General features: G+C 41.0%; 1 long non-coding RNA gene across 1 annotated transcript; it reads left to right on the forward strand.

Moving 5' to 3' along the window:
• Window positions 1-492: 492 nt before the first annotated feature.
• On the forward strand, window positions 493-5,867 carry LOC310993974. The gene is made up of 6 exons (XR_014595764.1): window positions 493-671; window positions 1,553-1,683; window positions 1,961-2,069; window positions 3,452-3,549; window positions 4,374-4,542; window positions 4,784-5,867. It is a non-coding gene; the product is annotated as an uncharacterized lncRNA (long non-coding RNA).
• Window positions 5,868-12,498: the final 6,631 nt, after the last annotated feature.

Raw genomic sequence — 12,498 nt, forward strand, 5'->3', positions numbered from 1 at the left:
GGATGTAGGCTTTTTGAGGACCAAAATGGTATGTTCCCAAGCAGTAAAGGAACATTTACTGTTTCTTATGTTTAGTTACCACAGAAGGTTTTTTTTTTTTTTTAAAGTAAATATTAACATGTTAATAAAATATTAATTTTGCTTTAACTTCTGAGCTACAGTTGAATTAGCCTTGAAATAATAGAAATATTTTTTGGAGCAGATATGAAGCAATGTTGATAAAATTATCCAGTCAATTCTGTAATTTTGATATAATACTGACTGTAAGAAAATTAAAAACAAGAAAGGACATCACTTCTGAACATTTTGACACTAAAATGGCAATTTTCAGACGGACACATCAGGAGAAAATGATCCATGTTTGTCACAGGCCTGCCTCTGGCTCAACAACACACTCTCGCGAGATTTGCCACAGATCTCCTAGGCAACGTCCAACAAACGTTCCGGGGGGAGGGGCTGCTCTCTGTTGCTGGGTAACCAGCTCTACTTTTGGCTGTTGGACTTGGCAGTTGACCAACGACCAACGGTCGCCGAGGATTTTCGCATTTCAGCAGCTGGCAGAGAAGAAACATCAGCAATGGCACTCGCTGTCCCTTTGACAGAGGAAACATGGAAAAGGATGCGTGAAACTGGCGTGGATGTGACCGGAGAGGAGGCGCAGAGATTCAGAGGTAACTAAATTTAAGTTAATTAAATTTAACTGGAGTGTCATGTCTGTTGACAAAACGTTAGCAACTTAGCGTTAGCATTAGCTTTAACATTATTGCCTGGCAACACAAAACGGGCCTGTAGCTCGCCCGTTAACGTTGTTAAGTTAAAGATAACGTAACCTAACTTGGTTTTCAAAGTGGGGCAGTGTGTTGCTTGCTTGCAAAAGATTTTCCTCCTCTCAGTAACATTACGTTATGTCAATTCGCGCTAACGTTAGCCGTCAGCTAATGTAAAATGCAGCTTCAGACCTCTGAAAAAAAAAAGTCTGGCGGCGCATGTGACAGCTTTTTGGATCGTGTGTGTGTGTGTGTGTGTGTGTGCATGCGCGCGCGCGCGTGCCTGCCTGCGTGTGTGAAGAGCCGTGCCTCTCCCACCAGGAGCGATAAAGTTTAAACTCTTGGTTTGACTGTGTCAGTGACAGTGACTAGCTGTCAGACTAGTTATAAACTATGTCCTCAAGTGTTTCCTGTGGTGGACAGTGGCCTGTCAGATGTATGACAGCTTCAGGAGGACAAAGTTCTCCATTCACAACGTCGCCTGTTTTATGATTTGTATAAAGGTTGAAGTGGATACATAGGCATTTATATAATACACTAATCAAATGATAGTGTTGTTTTGAAAAATTAACAAAACGTGGGCTGTGGGTTCTCAAACTGTTGATCTGGATAAAATATGATAGAGGAAATACTGAATGTTGTTGAATTTAATTTATCACAGCTAAGGCATGCTTTGGTTAGGGACAAGCTAGTAATATCTCCCTAGTTAAATTAGCTGAGTTTATCTTGACTACTTTCCTGTCAAGTGTGCAGCTATTTCATCTCCCTCTGTTTACTTTTTTCAGATAATGATGTGGATGGTGAAACAGCTGAGTGAGGCCTTTCAGACACCATGGTGCCCATTTCAAGGGTCGTTGAAAAAGCAGATCAAATTCAGTTAATTCATCAACAATCTCAAGGGGCCAGTCACTTCAAGGTGAGTGTGTGCATGATGCTTTCAGAGCTTTCCTTAGTTATGTTTATATGTCTGTAACGAAGCTTGTCAAAAGGTAGAAACTGCAAGAACCAGCTGGAAAAACATGTCTTAGGTCACCCAACCCATCTTGATAAAAAAGAACGCAACTCAATCCAAGTCAAGGACACAGTTAACTTGGTTGTTAGCTATAATTTGGACATAATGATTACTGTTTAAAGTCAGATATATTTGTAAGCAACCCCCCGCCCTCTCTCTCTCTCCCTCTCAAAACTCTCAGATGGCATCAATCGTTCATGGTGAGAACCCATCCTCCATTGAGGCTCACGTGAAGGTCCAGCATAGCCAGTACCAGAAGATGCACCCAGATACCAAGGACACCAACTGTGGTAAGTGAAAACGTATCTTAAAGTGATAGTTGGGATTCAGAATAGAATGTTAATTTGATATTTACATTTAAATTAAATTATTTTTTATTTTTACACAGTCTGCGTGAAGCACTGGGCTGTGTTCGAAATCACCCACTCACACACTCACTCCCTATCCACTACATCATGTATATGATATAGTGGACTACATCATGTACATGATGTAGGGAATGACGGGAGGAGAATTCGGACACTAGACGGTAATTTTCTGGACGTAGTTGCGTCAGCTGATGCGCCAGGTGTTGCTGTGACGGAAGCAGACGCGCCGAGAATCATGTAAACAAACCATGGATGTATGAAACAAACCGGACACATAAAAATAAAAACCAGACACTTGCGGGAACATTTTAGGATGTGATTCTGTGTGGTTGTGTTACTCAGACAATTAACTGTTGAAATATCGGAAGTTTGGTTTGGTAAACTACTGTTGTGTGTCCCGACCATGAGCCGTTAGCGGCTCTGTGGCTATTAGCTTAGCTCGTCAGATCGTATTTACTACATATTCTACTACAGTTTCTTTATTAGATTGATTTAATGCTGCCTGTTAATGTTCGGATGCTGCTGCCAAACTCCTGCTCCTCGGGTGAGGCAAACGGAGCGAAGGCAAATACGTCTGAGGAGTTTTTTTGGTAAATTGCCTAAATAAATCGTAGCTAACATGCTAATTAGCTTCCTCTTCTTCTCTGGCAAAACACGGCCGCATTGCATTGTGGGATACGGGAGTAGAAAGTAGTGTACATCGCTTGTTCACTCAATTTTGCGGTGCATTGTGGGTGTTTTGTCATCCACTACATAGTGGATGAAATTAATCGCGGAGAATTCGAACAACACTACAAAATGGCGAACACACTATATAGTGCACTACATCCGTGATAGGGGGTGATTTCGAACACAGCCCTGGAGTGTCCGGCCCACACCTGGTCGTCCCTGGCAACAGGAGCCTGGAGGGCTGTGCTGTGAAGTTTTCCATGCTCGTCGCGGCATAGCCAGCATTTTTATATTTTTGGGACTTTTTTTGCCTTCAGTGGAAAGCACAGTCGAGAGAAAGACAGGAAATGGGGAGTCAGAGAGAGGGGGAACGACATGCAGGACAGGGCCGTCCAATGCAGGACCCGAACCGGGGCTGCCCGCTGAGGAAAAGGGAAAATACACCGGCCTAAAACTGCCTTGTTCAGATATCCATGTAGTTAACTTACTTCTGTCCATTATCATTATTACTGAAGTGTTAAGTTGCATGAGTTCATTTGTTTGTTTGTGTTCAACATACAGATTTGTACAGAACCATCCCATCCTTAGTTGTACACTTTTTTTAACACTACAAAATCATTTTTCCCTCTCCTCAGCATGGTGCAGCTGGAGAATGCAAGGCAGCTAGCCTACTTTGTAGGAATGTGGCATGGCCAGTACATCGCGTTATCAGTGTTATCAACACTCAGCTTCAGTGAGTACATTTAAATTGAAATTATTAATACCCAGGGGGCAAAATTCCAGTTTTTTGGAAAACAGACACGGAGCGTTGTAAAAGGTTTGACACCAGAAATGATATCTAGGAACTTTAAGGATTAAAACCTGGGTGGACAACCCGGTCAACTAGCTTCTGGAAAGCTACAGGGGCCAAAACCCCTTTCTTGGGCAATTTTGCTGGCAAAATTATGTAAGTGCACATATTTAGGTATTGGCACAGAGTATCTTGACACATAGGGGGAGGCATGAAGAAAAGATTCTGGGGTTTGGTGCAAGTCAATTTTAAGATATCACCCTCAACATCCCCAAAAATGGAAGCTTATGAATAAAGGAAGTTTTCTATATACACGTTAAGCATAGATATTCTCCATAAAGTGCTGAAAAACAATAATTTTCATGAGAATTTGTCAGGCGAACAGTAAAAATTTTTTGGTCTTTTTTGGGATGTTGAGGGTGATATCTTAAAATTGAGCTGCAACAAACCCCAGAATCTTTTTTTCATGCCTCCCCCTATGCATCAAGATACTCTGTGCCAAATTTTATAGTATTTTTTATATTTTATTATTATTCAATTTTATAGCCCAAGAAAGGGGTTTTGGCCCCTGTAGCTTTCCAGCAGCTAGTTGACCGGGTTGTCATCCCAGGTTTTAATCCTTGAAGTTCCTAGATATAATTTCTGCTGTCAAACCTTTTACAACGCCCGTGTCTGTTTTTTTGCTTTACCCCCTGGGTATAAATAGATAAAATTAAATTATGACTGATAATAATTTTTCTTTGTTGTTGTTCTTCGTCTGGTTGCAGATCCACAGTAAACACCTGATTGAGACCCTGGGAATCTACAGCAGGATTGATGACAACACCCGCTCAAAGTTGCAGTTTCCTGAACATCGCATGATGCTCTGTCCCACCTGTCTTCACTCAAGTCTGGACCCAGTGACTCAGACACCAGTCTTGTCAAGACTGATTACAGGTAAGCAGTGGTTAAGTTGCCAAATGCCAAAAAAAAAATCAATTTTTAATAAGCTAATACAGCTGGTCAGTTATGTACGTTGTACGTATGTATGTTGTTTGAGGAGATGTATTTAGGTTGTCTTAGCTAGCTCATTGGTGCTCAATTTAACAACAGATTGCTGAGTTTATCTCTGTGTGGGCACCATGCTCAGGTACTGCAGCACTTTAACTTTTGCATTGTTTCTGTTTTCTCATTGCAGAGAGGATCGTGCCAGTCTGAACACCTGATGAACAACAGGTCTCAAGCAGAGCTGGTGACTGGCGAATCCTTTTAGTTCCAGTTTCTTGAACACCATGTTGAGCACCCTATACAGCCAAGATTGGACTCAGTCAGTACGTTTACATGACACTTGAAAAAACGGAATTATTGCCTTAATCCGACTATAACTGGACAACTGAAGTGCATGTAAACACCTTAGTCCGACTGAAATCGGAGTTGAGAACTCCGATTAAGACACCCAGATAATGCGATTGGAATTCGATTTTCTCCGTCATGTATACACCTTAGTCGGAGTAGAACTGGACAACGCATGTGTGCTGCTCCACAACCGTAGAGACGGCACCAAGTGGAGCAGAGAAGCCGCCCGAACCCGGCAAAGTAAAGAAAAAAACCCAACATCAGCGCCGATTCAATGCATTTCACACAGCGCCACCAGCAAGAGTGTTTTATTTATTAAAAAAAAAAGAGAGAGAGAGAGAGATGAAAAAAGGAAGCCCGTATCCTATTCTCCGCGCATCCAGCCCAGACTGGCGCGTCTGGTCGGGAACTGCAGTTGAGAATTTATTATTAAGCTTATAAGTTGTTTATATTCAGTTTTTTACCAGGTGACAGAGAAGTCAACAGGACAGGGGGCGTATTAACCCGCTGAAGCAACGGGTGACGCCGCATGAGGGGGCGGACCCCGTCAGTTATTCGGTTTTTTCAGTTGCATGTATATTGAGACAAGGACAGAAGTCTGACTTGACGCCAAAATCGAATTTTGAGCATAGCTCGATTAAGCTCTGCATGTAAACGTACTGAGTGACTCATTACTCTTGATCAACCAAGGGCAAGATGCATGATGTATTTATGATGTATGATGATATATATATTTTTAAATGTATGTCTTATATGGATGACTTTGATTTGTGTAGTATGGTATTTGTGTATCAGTTTTGAGGGGGAAAAAAAACTTGAAATATGAAATGAAATGTACTTAAACCATAAGTGTTAAATAAAAAAAACAATGTATGACAGGTGCTGAGACATTTTTTTCAAAGCATACTTGAGGCGGACATCCATTTAGCCAGAGCTGGGCCACACATGGCAAACCACATCTGGCCGACATACTGCAAAGAATGACGGCCCTTTACTGGCCCAGATCCGGTTTGCCAGACGTGGGCCACACATGGGCCAGCTCAGGGCCAAACAGTATGTCCACAGCTGGCCCAGAGCTGGCCCACGCGTGGACCAGCTCTGGTAAACCAGATCCGGGCCAGTAAAGGGCCGTCATTCTTTGCGGTATGTGGGCCAGATGTTAGTACATCATGTGGGCCAGAACTGGGCCAGACCCGTCTTGCTATGTGGGATGTGACAAGGATGAAGATGAGCTACTGAATGAGGAGGAATTTAGAAATAAAAGCCTCCCTGTGGTCATAGATGACAAGTCGCTTCTAAATATAGGTCGCATGGCCAGCAAAACTAACGTTACTTAAAAAAAAAAAAGGAAAAAAAAAAGCGGGACTTATAGCAGAGACTGACATTTTTAGCTGTGGCTGCATGTTCTTTACCCGTCTGCTCCAGTGAAATAAAGCCATATTTTCGCGGTCAATAGGTTAAAAAAAAAAAAACAATACTTCTTTATATTGCCATATAAAGCCATATTTCCCATGTGCTATTTTTAATGTGTCAACAACGGTACAACCGGCAGCTAACAGACCAACCTAGCTAAAGCTAACGTAGCTAGCGAGTCGCGCGACCACAGTAAAATAGCCTACTTTAGCGAACGTTAACTCCAATCTACTAACATGAACGTTTATTTAATATTTATTTAATATTTTTACCGAGAAAATCTCTCTTTGGCTTACCTTGGCGTGAAAGTGAAGAGGGCCGAATGAGACCGTTGACAGACCTGCACAGAGTGAGGAGGAGGGGGTTGAGTTGTGACGTGTCACGTGCGGTGGACAGAAAATACTGTCAATTTTACTGTAAACTCACAGATGATGACCAACTGACGAGTGATCATTATCAATCAATCAATCAATCAATCAATCAATCAATCAATCAATCAATCAATCAATCAATCAATCAATTTGTTTATTTCGGGCATGTCAATTTAAATAATCATCATCACACTTCATCTTAGTTCAAATAATACAATACACATGGCCGAAAGGGAAAGCGGGAGAAGCAAAAGCTTATCTAGTCCCGCCCCCATTACCCACAGAATAAAATCTTTTCATAATCAGATCATATCATAATCTTTTTCTTTTGTTTTTTGCTTTTTTACATTTTGATATAACATTCTTTTACTTATGACATTTGACATAACATGTTACAGCAGTAGGTAGTATGCAGATCATATAATATTTTAGTTTGTTTTTTCTTTTTTACATTTTGATATAACATTCTTTTACTTATGACATTTTGACATAACATGTTACAGCAGTAGGTAGCACACAGAGCTGCAGTCTAGCTCTAGACAGTACATATAGATTACGTGTGTGTTTGCACATGTGTCCATATTTGTCCATCATGAGTGAACAACAGTCTCATCTTGTAGCCTGACATGTCACAAAGTCACAGAATGGTCCAATCGACAGAGAGCAAAGTCCAGTGTACTTATTATTTGTCGGGATGGTGTGGTGTAAGAGCCCTTTTTTGCCATTTTCTTTTATTCATCCGTCTCCTCTGCAGCCTTTGCCGCGTTTAACTTGGCCATATCCTCCCGAGTTTTGGCCATGTCAGCTCGCATTATTGACACGAATTCACGAACTGTTGAGATGTCGCATCCCGACCACAGCACTTCGAGTAGTGGCGTTGTCCGCCCTCGCATTGCTCTGCTCAGAGGCGATCTTCCTCACTTTCTGATATTGCATGAAAATTCCGCATTCCAGGGTGAACATCCCAATTGTCATGAACGTGAATATGTACACGTCTTCGACATCCTCCACATCCAGTGCGGCAAGGCAGAGGAGATAAAGGTCCCGTCCGGGCATTTGGGCTCCCCAGAACCTGCACGCCTTGTTGAGAACACTCTGTCAATGGCATTCAGTGACCAGCTCAGCAAATCCATCGTGGACCAGTTGATTGATCTTAGCTTGTCGATTTACAGGACTCAGTTGAATTCTTCAGTACTCTGATCTCTCACAGTAATGTCACAGCATGCATTAGTACCCTAATTTATCTCCACCTTGTTGATAAACTTTAAAACAACATCCTGCTATACACAGCCTGACTTAGACCTTTGGCATACAAGTTTCTCTGGTTGAACGTATTGTTTGGGTACAGTGTGTCATTCAGAATGTTATTGTTATACTCCCATGCCGTCTCAGCACAGTGTCTGCTGCTTCGTGTCTCTGACCTTTATCAGCCCTCATGTGTTATTCTGTACTGGTCAATAGTTGAATTTACATACTTTCTCTTGAAGACACTCAGTGTTTCAGATTTTTTGACTTCATCTTCTAATGCATTCCATTGTTTGACACCTGTGATCGATAAGGAAAAGGATTTTAATGTAGTTCGAACCTTTCTTTGCCTGAAAGTCTTGCTCCCTCTAAGATTGTATCTCTCCTCTCTGTCTAGAAAAAGTATTTGCAGATTGCTTGGGAGGCTTTTACTCGCGGCCTTGTACATCATTTGCACTGTGCGGTAGTTTATTAGGTCATATAGTTTGAGTATTCTTGATTGGACAAATAACTGGTTTGTGTGTGCCCTATAGTTGGCATAATGCAAGATTCTCAAAGCTCTTTTCTGGAGTATTAACAAGGGATATGTGGAACCTTTATATGTGTGACCCCACACCTCTGCACAGTATTGCAGTGGAGAGACTAGTGCGCCATACAGCAGATGAAGTGCTTTTTGATTTATTATTTTTTGTGCTTTCCAGAGTATGGACACACACCTGTGTGAATGTGTGTGAAAGGGTGAATGCGACCATTACAGTGTAAAGTGCTTTGAGTGGTCTGAGTGACTAGAAAAGCACTATATAAGTGCAAGTCCATTTACACCTGGCCAATTTGCTTTTTAAGTGCCTTATGTGTGGTTTCCAACTTAACATGTCATCGATAATCACTCCCAGTACTTTATTCTCACTGACCCTTTCAATATTCACTCCGTTTACTTGAATATTAATACTCTTATTACAACCTTTTTTCTCGTATAGCATGTATTTAGTTTTCCCTAGATTCAGTGATAATTTGTTTATATTAAACCACACATGAAGCTTAGCCATTTCCAGATTTGCTGTTTCCACAAGTTGGCTCAAGTCACCACCAGAACAGAAGATATTTGTATCATCCGTGAATAATATTAATTTCAGAATATTAGACACCTTGAATATATCATTTATATATAGTATAAACAGCTTTGGACCCAGAACTGACCCCTGTGGGACCCCACAGATTAAGTCCAAGCAAGTTGATGTGTTATCACCTATTTTAACATATTGGGATCTCTTGTGTAGGTAGCTCTTGACCCACTCCAGAACTACACCTCTAATGCCATATCTCTCCAGTTTAGCTATTAAAATATCATGGTTAATGGTGTCAAATGTTTTTTTCAGGTCTATGAATATACCTATTGAATGTAGTTTCCGGTCAATGGCGTCAGTAATGATTTCCACAGACTCAGTTAAAGCCAGTGGCGTCATTTCAGTTTTAGACAAGGTATGGCAAGGACCAACCCTTCACGTGGGGCCCGGGGGGTTGAACCCCCCGGCCGAAAATTTGTGCGCATTGTAAATTGAAATGCAGCAATCTGGTGTGATTTCAGAGCAAAATCACGAAGCTTTCTGAATTATCACTATCAATACTATGGATTGGATGATACTCACAATACCCCACACAAGGGTTCACAATAAAACTTATTTATCTTTTGAAAATAAATCATTAGTGGGGTCTGAAAAAGTCAAACAGAGCTCTGGTAGCTGATGTAACAGTGTGATAAATAATTTCCCAGGACAACTCAAGCTTTTCCAGGACCTTTGAGACTTTTTCTCAATTTTCATGTGTTTTCCATGACTGGATAACCATTTTCCAGGTTTTCGAGGACGCGTGGGAAGTATTTACAAGTATTTTCTTGTTAAAATCCATTTGTAAATAATCTCTGAAGACAAATGAATCGCTATTTGAAGTTTATCCACTCCGTAAAAGGTGTCTGTATCCTGTCTGAGTTTATTCACTGCTAATCTACAGTACACGTTTCTACAGTAAGAACAGCAAAATTTAACAGCAAAATCAGAGTAAATTTAATCTGGGAACAAATTAAAATTTTCACAACAACTAAGTTGAATGAGTGATTCCTCCTGTTGCTGCTGTGATTCACTACATTAGACAGGGGCCTGCTTGGGACTTGTTTGTCTCAATTAAAAGTTTTTGTGATTTGTGACAAGATAAACAGCCTCCACACTCACAGACAGCTGTCATTAGCCTGTTCTTAACAAGATTGGCCAGGTCACTCTTGGAAAAGAGGTTTTTAAATCTCAATGAGTTTTTTGCCTGGTTAAATAAAGGATATTGAGATGACTGCAGCAGCTTCACAGTGTTTCTCAAATAAGAGCTTTCATATTACTGTGCTCTAAGTAGCTAGTGTTAGCCAAACAAGCACTGAAATATGACTAATAGTTGTTAGCAGGCACCACTGGGAAGTCATGTTGATGGCTTTATAACTCACAAAGGTTTTAGTCGCTCCACATTCACGTCTGCAGCACATGGAGTTATACAGTCATATGAGAGAGATACATCTATGATGCAGCGGCGTGCACTCGTACACGCGCTCTCACAGACACAGCGCACGGTGCGGGGCAGCCCCGCCCCTCAGTGAGACAGAGAGAGAGGAGCAGAAAGGAGCAGAGAGGAGCAGGAGCGACAGCATGGTGTTCAGTGAGAAAGAGGCAACACTATCGCGAATCGGTCAGAGAGAATTACAACAGGACACAGTACGCCGTCCTGGTACGCCGTAAAAAGTCCCGGTACGCCAGGGGTTAAAATCTATAAGTGCCAGTACTCCGAACATTTTCTACCAAAGTCAAGGTATGGCGAGTGCCATACACCGCCATACCCAAATGACGCCACTGGTTAAAGCTAAGGCAGTTGAGTGGTTTCTTCTGAATCCATATTGGCTGTCATATAGCAGTTTGTGTTTGTTGATGAAGTTGTCTAGTCTACTGTTGAAAAGCTTCTCTAAGATTTTTGACAGTTGTGGCAGTATTGAGATTGGTCTGTAGTTGGTAAACTCGTGTGTGTCCCCATTCTTAAACAGTGGCACAACTTTGGCAACTTTCATTTTGGTGGGAAATGTCCCAGTTTGAAACGACAGATTGAAAATGTATGTTAGTGGTGCAATGATACCTGGTAAAACTTTTTTGATTAACCTCATGTCAAAGTCGTTAATATCAGTAGATGTTTTTCCTACACACTTGTTGACCAGGTGTGTAATCTCTGTGGCCTTAACTGGTGTGAGAAACATTGAGTTGGGATTTCTGTCTCCGTCCTTATCAAAGTGGTCCCAGTGCAGGGGTGAGTCAGGAATGTCCTTGGCTAGCTCTGGCCCAATATTTACAAAAAACTGGTTGAATCTATTTGTTATGACTCCCGGGTTATCTTCCTGCATGTTGTTATAGTTGAAGTAGGGAGGGTAGCTTGGTTTTGCCCTTTTGTTATTAGTCACATTGTTTAGAATATCCCATAGTTTTTTAGTATGATTCATGTTTTCTGCTAATAGATTGCTGTAATATTCTTTCTTGCGTTCATTTAGAATGCTATGTAGTTTGTTTCTATATCTTTTGTATTTCACTTCTGACTGTGTCGTTCTTAATTTCAGGAACTGTCTATACAGAGTGTTTTTCTTCCTGCAGGCATTTATCAGTGGTTTTGTGAGCCATGGTTTCCCCTCCTTCTTCTGATTTGTGTGTTTTTTTTTCATAGGACAGTGTCTGTCATACAGTGTTTTAAATATTTGCAAAAAGGAGTCATATGCATCATTCACATCTGTTTCATTGTAAACATTGTTCCAGTTTTGCCTCAGTAGTTCATTTTTCAAAGTATTCATTCCTTCTTCGGTCCTGACCCTAATGTAAATGTTTTTGCTCGGTGTCTGTCTCGCAGTGTGTTTCCAGTCATAGATAGCAAAGATTGGTAGGTGGTCACTTATATCATTTATCAGGAGTCCTCTTGTTATGTCGTTAACGTTAGTAAAAATATTATCAATTAGAGTAGCACTGTGTGTTGTGATCCTGGTAGGGCGTGTGATGAGAGGTTGTAACCCCATTGAATACATCATATTAATGAATTCATCGATTACCGTGTTTTGTTTTGGATTGAGCAAGTCAATATTTACATCACCACAGATAAAAACCCTTTTTTGGCTAGTTTCTGAGAATATTTCTCCCACACATTCATTGTGATGAATCTGGTGCTCTGTAAACACAGCTTACAACTTTATTTTTACCATTTGTCACACATATTTCAATTGTCACACATTCCATTAAGTGGTCAACAGCTTTAGACATATTTTGTACAGTCTCATACTTGATGTCATTGTCAATGAACAGGGCCACTCCTCCTCCACCTTTGCTTCTTCTGTTAACACAAACAAGTTTATATCCATCCAGGAAAAAATCTGCGCCTTTGTCTTCATTAATCCATGTTTCCGACACTGCAATGATGTTGAAGTGATATTTGAAGTGTTGTAGGTATTCCTTGATGTGGTCAAAGT

This window comes from Trachurus trachurus (genome assembly GCF_905171665.1).
Source record: "Trachurus trachurus genome assembly, chromosome: 11".
NCBI lineage: Eukaryota > Metazoa > Chordata > Actinopteri > Carangiformes > Carangidae > Trachurus > Trachurus trachurus.